General features: G+C 42.7%; 1 pseudogene; it reads right to left on the reverse strand.

Moving 5' to 3' along the window:
* Positions 1-6,209: 6,209 nt before the first annotated feature.
* On the reverse strand, positions 6,210-7,045 carry LOC118400165 (rhodopsin, freshwater form-like; annotated as a pseudogene).
* Positions 7,046-7,530: the final 485 nt, after the last annotated feature.

A 7,530-nucleotide genomic window follows, 5' to 3' on the forward strand; every position in this document is an offset into this window, starting at 1 on the left:
ATTTCAAACTTTTTTAACAAATCAAAAACTGAAAAATTGGGTGTGCAAAATTATTCAAGAGACGCAAGTTACATATATGTTCATGGTTAAGTTGAAACTGAACACTTATTTGCAAAGTAAGACCATTACATTTTCAATTATGTTAGGATGATTGAGTGATTTTGATATCCATTTATGTGACTTTGGTTATTAATTTTGATTTATTCTATAAGATGCCCCCTAAATCAACCAAGGAGAGTACAAGTGCATTCTGTGAGTATTCAGACCCCTTGGCTTTTTCCACATTGTTAAGTTATAGCATTATTCTAAAACGGATTGAATGTTTTTTTCCTCATAAATCTACAAATAAATACCCCATAGACAAAGCAAAAACAGGTTTGTAGAACATTTTTCAAATGTGTTACAAATAAAAAATGGAAATATCACATTTCCAGACCCTTTACTCAGTATTTTGTTGGAGGACCTTTGGCAGTGATTACATCCTCGAGTCTTCTTGGGTATGACGCTACAAGCTTGGTACACCTGTAGTTGGGGTGTTTCTCCCATTCTTCTCTGCAGATCCTCTCAAGCTCTGTCAGGTTGAATGGGAAGCATTGCTGCACAGCTATATTCAGGTGTTCAATCGGGTTCCAGTCACGACTCTGGCTGGCCACTCAAGGACATTCAGAGACTTGTCCCGAAGCCACAACTGCATTGTCTTGGCTGTGTGCTTAGGGTTGTTGTCCTGTTGGAAGGTGAACCTTCGCCCCAGTCTGAGGTCCTGAGTGTTCTGGAGCGGGTTTTCATCAAGGATCTCTCTGTACTTTGCTCCGTTCATCTTTCCCTTGATCCTGACTAGTCTCCCAGTCCCTGCAACTGAAAACCATCCCCAGAGCATGATGTTGTCACCACCATTCTCCACTGTAGGAATTGTGCCAGATTTCACTTGACATTCAGGCCAGAGAATCTTGTTTCTCATGGTCTAAGAGTCCTTAGAATTCCTTAGACCTCATGGCTTGGTTTTTGCACTTTGACTACTGTTCATTCGTGTGGTCAGGACTTTGGCTCAGAACAGGGCAGCACGGCTGGCCCTTGGATGTACACGGAGAGCTAATATTAATAATATGCATGTCAATCTCTCCTGGCTAAAAGTGGAGGAGAGATTTACTTCATCACTACTTTTATTTATGAGAGATATTGACAGGGAGGTTGAATGCTCCAAGCTGTCTGTCTAAACTACTGGCACACAGCTCGGACACCATGCATATGCCACGAGGTCTCTTCACAGTCCCCAAGTCCATAACAGACTATGGGAGGCACACAGTACTACATAGAGCCATGACTACCTGGAACTCTATTCCACATCAAGTAACTGACTCAAGCAGTAAAATTAGATTTAAAAAACAGATAAAAAACACCTTATGGAACAGCGGGGACTGTGAAGCAACACAAACATTGGCACACACACACACACACACACACACACACACACACACACACACACACACACACACACACACACACACACACACACACACACACACACACACACACACACACACACACACACACACACACACACACACACACACACACACACACACACACACACACACACACACACACACACACACACACACACACACACACACACACACACACACACACACACACGGATTTAGTACTGTAGATATGTGGTAGAGGTGGACTAGGGGCCTGAGGGCACACAGTGTGTTGTGAAATCTGTGAATGTATTGTAATGTTTTTAAAATTGTATAAACTGCCTTAATTTCGCTGGACCCCAGGAAGAGTAGCTGCTGCTTTAGAGCTGCCCCGGTCAACGGTAAGTGCTGTTGTGAAGTGGAAACGTTTAAGAGCAATAACTGCTCAGCCGTGAAGTGGTAGGTCACACAAGCTCAGAACAGTACTGAAGCACATATCGCGTAAAAATTGTCCTCGGTTGCAACACTCACTAACCAGTTCCAAACTGCCTCTGGAAGCAATGTCAGTACAAGAACTGTTCCTTGGGAGCTTCATGAAATTCCATGGTCGAGCAACCGAACACAAGCATAAGATCAACATGCGCAATGCCAAGCATCGGCTGGAGTGGTGTAAATCTCAGTGCCATTAGACTCTGTAGCAGTGTAAATGCGTTCTCTGGAGTGATGAATCACGTTTCACCATCTGGTAGTCCAATGGACGAATCTGGGTTTGGCGGATGCCAGGGGAACGCAAACTGCCCCAATATGTAGTACCAACTGTAATGTTTAGTGGAGGATGAATAATGGTCTGGGTATTATTTTCATGGTTCGGACTAGGTCCCTTAGTTCCAGTGAAGGGAAATCTTAACCTACAGCATACAATAACATTCTAGACGATTCTGTGCTTCAAACTTTGTGGCAACAGTTTTTGAAAAGCCCTTTCCTACATTTTTTAAAATTTATTTTATTTTACCTTTATTTAACCAGGTAGGCCAGTTGGGAACAAGTTCTCATTTACAACTGCAACCTGGCCAAGATAAAGCAAAGCAGTGTGACACAAACAACACAGTATAACACATGGGATAAACAAATGTACAGTCAATAACACTATTGAAAAGTCTATATACAGTGTGTGAAAATGTAGTAAGATTAGGGAGGTAAGGCAAATTGTCCATAGTGCCGAAATAATTACAATTTAGCAATTACAACCTGGAGTAATAGATGTGCAGAAGATGAATGTGCAAGTAGAGATACTGGGGTGCAAAGGAGCAAAAAAGAAATATGAGGATGAGGTAGTTGGGTGGACTATTTACAGATGGGCTATGTACAGGTGCAATGATCGGTAAGCTGCTCTGACAGCTGATGCTTAGTTAGTGAGGGAGGTATAAGTCTCCAGCTTCAACATGACAATGCCCCCATGCACAATGTAAAGTCCATACAGAAATGGTTTGTTGAGATTGGTATGGAAGAAATTGACTGGAGTGCACAGAGCCCTGACCTCAACTCCATTGAACGCCTTTGGGATGAATTGAAACACTGACTGTGAGCCAGGCCTATTCGTCAACATCTGTGCCCGAGCTCACGAATGCTCTTGTGGCTGAATGGAAGCAAGTCCCCACAGCAATGTTCCAACATCTAGTGGAAAGCCTTCCCAGAAAAGTGGAGAGTGTTATAGCAGCAAAGGGGGGACCAACTACATATTAATCGCTATGATTTTGGAATGAGATGTTTGATGAGCAGGTATCCACATACTTTTGGTATGTAGTATATATAAACTAAATCAAAACAAGATCCTATAAGATACCAGGAGTATTTTAAGAAACAAAAAGAAAGATACTTCAAGGGAAAAGAAAGTGCTGAACTGAAACCCATTTCACAACTTTCCCAGTGAGGGAAAAAAAGGAGGCAATGGAAAATAAACCAAAGAAGCAGCAGATCAACTATCCAGAAATATGTGGTCATGGAGTCATACCTGTCAAGGAACACACTCACCTGAAGTCTTACAGCTACAGAATGATGACCTACCTGAGTGAGCACACACCTGTCTCGTGTCGGAATCAATATACTGCAGCCAGTGCACAATATTTTCTTTCATTTCAGCCAGTGTTTCCAACCTTGTACATGTATTTCTGTCTAATGCAATGAATCCCAAAATGTTTCTAAAATATGCTTTGTAACCTTTGTTTTTTGAGGTTTTGAATGGTGTGTTCTATATATTCAAAAGAATTCAACATGTACAATTGTGTCATTAAAATATTTTTCGCAGTTTTAAATGCAATGTCATTTCCACCACACTCTCATAACCACAACACTCTGTCATTACCACCACACTCTGTCATTAACACCACACTCTGTCATTACCACCACACTCTGTCATTAACACCACACTCTGTCATTACCACCACACTCTGTCATTAACACCACACTCTGTCATTAACACTCTGTCATTACCACTCTGTCATTACCACCACACTCTGTCATTAACACCACACTCTGTCATTACCACCACACTCTGTCATTCATTAACACCACACTCTGTCATTAACACCACACTCTGTCATTACCACCACACTCTGTCATTAACACCACACTCTGTCATTACCACAACACTCTGTCATTACCACCATCTGTCATTACCACCACACTCTGTCATTACCACCACACTCTGTCATTACCACACACACTGTCATTACCACCACACTCTGTCATTAACACCACACTCTGTCATTACCACCACACTCTGTCATTAACACCACACTCTGTCATTACCACAACACTCTGTCATTACCACCACACTCTGTCATTACCACCACACTCTGTCATTACCACCACACTCTGTCATTACCACCACACTCTGTCATTACCACCACACTCTGTCATTACCACCACACTCTGTCATTACCACCACACTCTGTCATTACCACCACACTCTGTCATTACCACCACACTCTGTCATTACCACCACACTCTGTCATTACCACCACACTCTGTCATTACCACCACACTCTGTCATTAACACCACACTCTGTCATTACCACCACACTCTGTCATTAACACCACACTCTGTCATTACCACAACACTCTGTCATTACCACCACACTGTCATTAACACCACACTCTGTCATTACCACCACACTCTGTCATTACCACCACACACTGTCATTACCACCACACTCTGTCATTAACACCACACTCTGTCATTAACACCACACTCTGTCATTACCACCACACTCTGTCATTAACACTCTGTCCACACTCTGTCATTACCACCACACTGTCATTACCACACACTCTGTCATTACCACCACACTCTGTCATTACCACCACACTCTGTCATTAACACCACACTCTGTCATTAACACCACACTCTGTCATTACCACCACACTCTGTCATTAACACCACACTCTGTCATTACCACCACACTCTGTCATTACCACCACACTGTCATTCTGTCATTAACACCACACTCTGTCATTACCACCACACTCTTATTACACCACACTCTGTCATTACCACCACACTCTGTCATTACCACCACACTCTGTCATTACCACCACACTCTGTCATTACCACAACACTCTGTCATTAACACCACACTCTGTCATTACCACCACACTCTGCCATTACCACCACACTCTGTCATTAACACAACACTCTGTCATTAACACAACACTCTGTCATTAACACAACACTCTGTCATTACCACAACACTCTGTCATTAACACAACACTCTGTCATTAACACAACACTCTGTCATTAACACAACACTCTGTCATTAACACAACACTCTGTCATTAACACAACACTCTGTCATTAACACAACACTCTGTCATTACCACAACACTCTGTCATTAACACAACACTCTGTCATTAACACAACGCTCTGTCATTAACACAACACTCTGTCATTACCACAACACTCTGTCATTAACACAACACTCTGTCATTACCACAACACTCTGTCATTAACACAACACTCTGTCATTAACACAACACTCTGTCATTAACACAACACTCTGTCATTAACACAACACTCTGTCATTAACACAACACTCTGTCATTAACACAACACAAAGTCTTTCCCACCACTGTACACATTGTTGAGGGAAAGGGGTATTAAATTACGATTGATATTGATGATGTGAACCTTATATGCTTTTAATAATCAAAAAAAAAGATTTGATGTGTTAAATACATGTTTCATCAAGGCATACATGGACATTTAGACATGAGAATGATGAATACATATCATTAAGAAAACTTCCAATAGTCAAAAAAACTTGATTTAAAACAAATTCATGTGAAATGTTATTTAAAATACCTTGGGCACAAGTTCTGTAATTTCCTTTTCAACTAAAATAGCACAGTACAGTATATGACATGGTGGAAATGACATTTCCCCTCAGGTATTTGGGGAAACAGATAATATTTACTCTTTTAAGAATATAAAATATTTGTATGGTCTCAGCCACTATTAGAGCTTGTTTCCAGACAGAAGAAAATATTCAGATAGATAAAAAGCGGTTTCAAGAGGTTTCATTTTCAAAAACATTTAACATCCAAAAGTGCCTGTATTTGCAAAATCAACCTGATACAGTGCCTTAAGAATTGTACATTAGCGTAGACCTTTCCTGTGGCAGAGGCCACAGAGCGGGAAGACACAGAGGAGGCAGTGGTGGATGCTCCCTCCTCCTCAAAGGGGTTATTTGGCGGAACTGCTTGTTCATCAAAATGTAAATGAGGGGGTTTTACAGGGCTGAGCTCTTGGCAAAGAAGGCCTGAACTGTCATGCACATGGGTCCGAAGGTAAGTCCCTGGTGGGTGAAGACGTACACAAAAATGCTAGCACCCAGCCCACCATAAAGGAGCTAACCATCATGTCCATACAGGTGACCTCCCTCCCAGCCTTCTGGGGTGTTTCAGACTCCTGCTGGGCAGAAGTAGCCTCCTTGACGACACAGAGCAGGTTACCGAAGGAGATGATGACCAGGGGAATGGTGAAGTGGCAGATGAACATCTAGATGACAAAATAATTGTTTTTGACCTCTGGTCCAACAGTCAATACCGCGTGAGCACTGCATGCCAAACAAAGGGGGCACGGAACCAGCAGCAGTCATCACCCAGGTGAATGCTACACCTGTGATGGCATGGCTCTCCCTGAAGCAGAAGTTGGAGATAGGCTTGCAGACGTCAAACCACCTTTGATAGCCATCACCACCAGGAACTAGAGGGCGATCTGACCGTCGTGGGTAAAAACCCTCAATTGTGCAGCCGAAGGCAAAGTAGCCGTTCATGGAGGTGTAGAGCGTGGTGGTGAAACCGCTAAACACTGTGGAGAGATCGGCCACAGCCAGGTTGACCAGGGTGGAGTTGAGGGCCGTCCGCAGCTTCTTGTGTTTCACGGTGACGTAGAGTGTGAGGAAGTTGATGGGAATGCAGGCGATGATGATGAGGAAGAACATGTATGTGGACAGACATGCATAGTCCCAGGGCTCAGCCAGGTAGTACTGAGGTAACTCATAGGGGCTCCACACCACTCCTATAGCGTAGGGATATAGAATTTGGGTCCCTCTGTGCCTTCCATTGTTGCTGTGTCTGTGTAGAGTCTGTGGGTGTACGAGGGTAACCCTTGAGGGGTCCTGGGAAGGTGGTACTGGGATACTCTGAGATACCCACTGAGCACTGACCCCAATGGTTAGCCTTATAAAGCGGCTCACCTGATTACCAGGACTGATGTTGCGGCATTGATTGATGAATTGATCAATAATCTGTGCTGCTTTGAGTTGACAAGCAACTGATCAGAATATTAGGGTTAATATGTCCATCATCATTAATCCGACTGTGCTCTGAACTAGCTACTCATCAAGTTATTCACGTTATTAGGGCCATTAGGGATATTATTAGGGTTATTATGGCTAATAGGAGGATACCTGTCAATCATCATTAGAATAATTGGTCTAAATTGACAACACTGTGTGTGTTGGAATCTTCACTGAGAGTCAATTATTCAGATTTACAGTAAAAGCCTGCATTGTGCTTTGTCCTACTCCCTTTCCCCCCAACAATGGC

The sequence above is a fragment of the Oncorhynchus keta genome, chromosome 21 (assembly GCF_023373465.1).
Source record: "Oncorhynchus keta strain PuntledgeMale-10-30-2019 chromosome 21, Oket_V2, whole genome shotgun sequence".
NCBI classification, from domain to species: domain Eukaryota; kingdom Metazoa; phylum Chordata; class Actinopteri; order Salmoniformes; family Salmonidae; genus Oncorhynchus; species Oncorhynchus keta.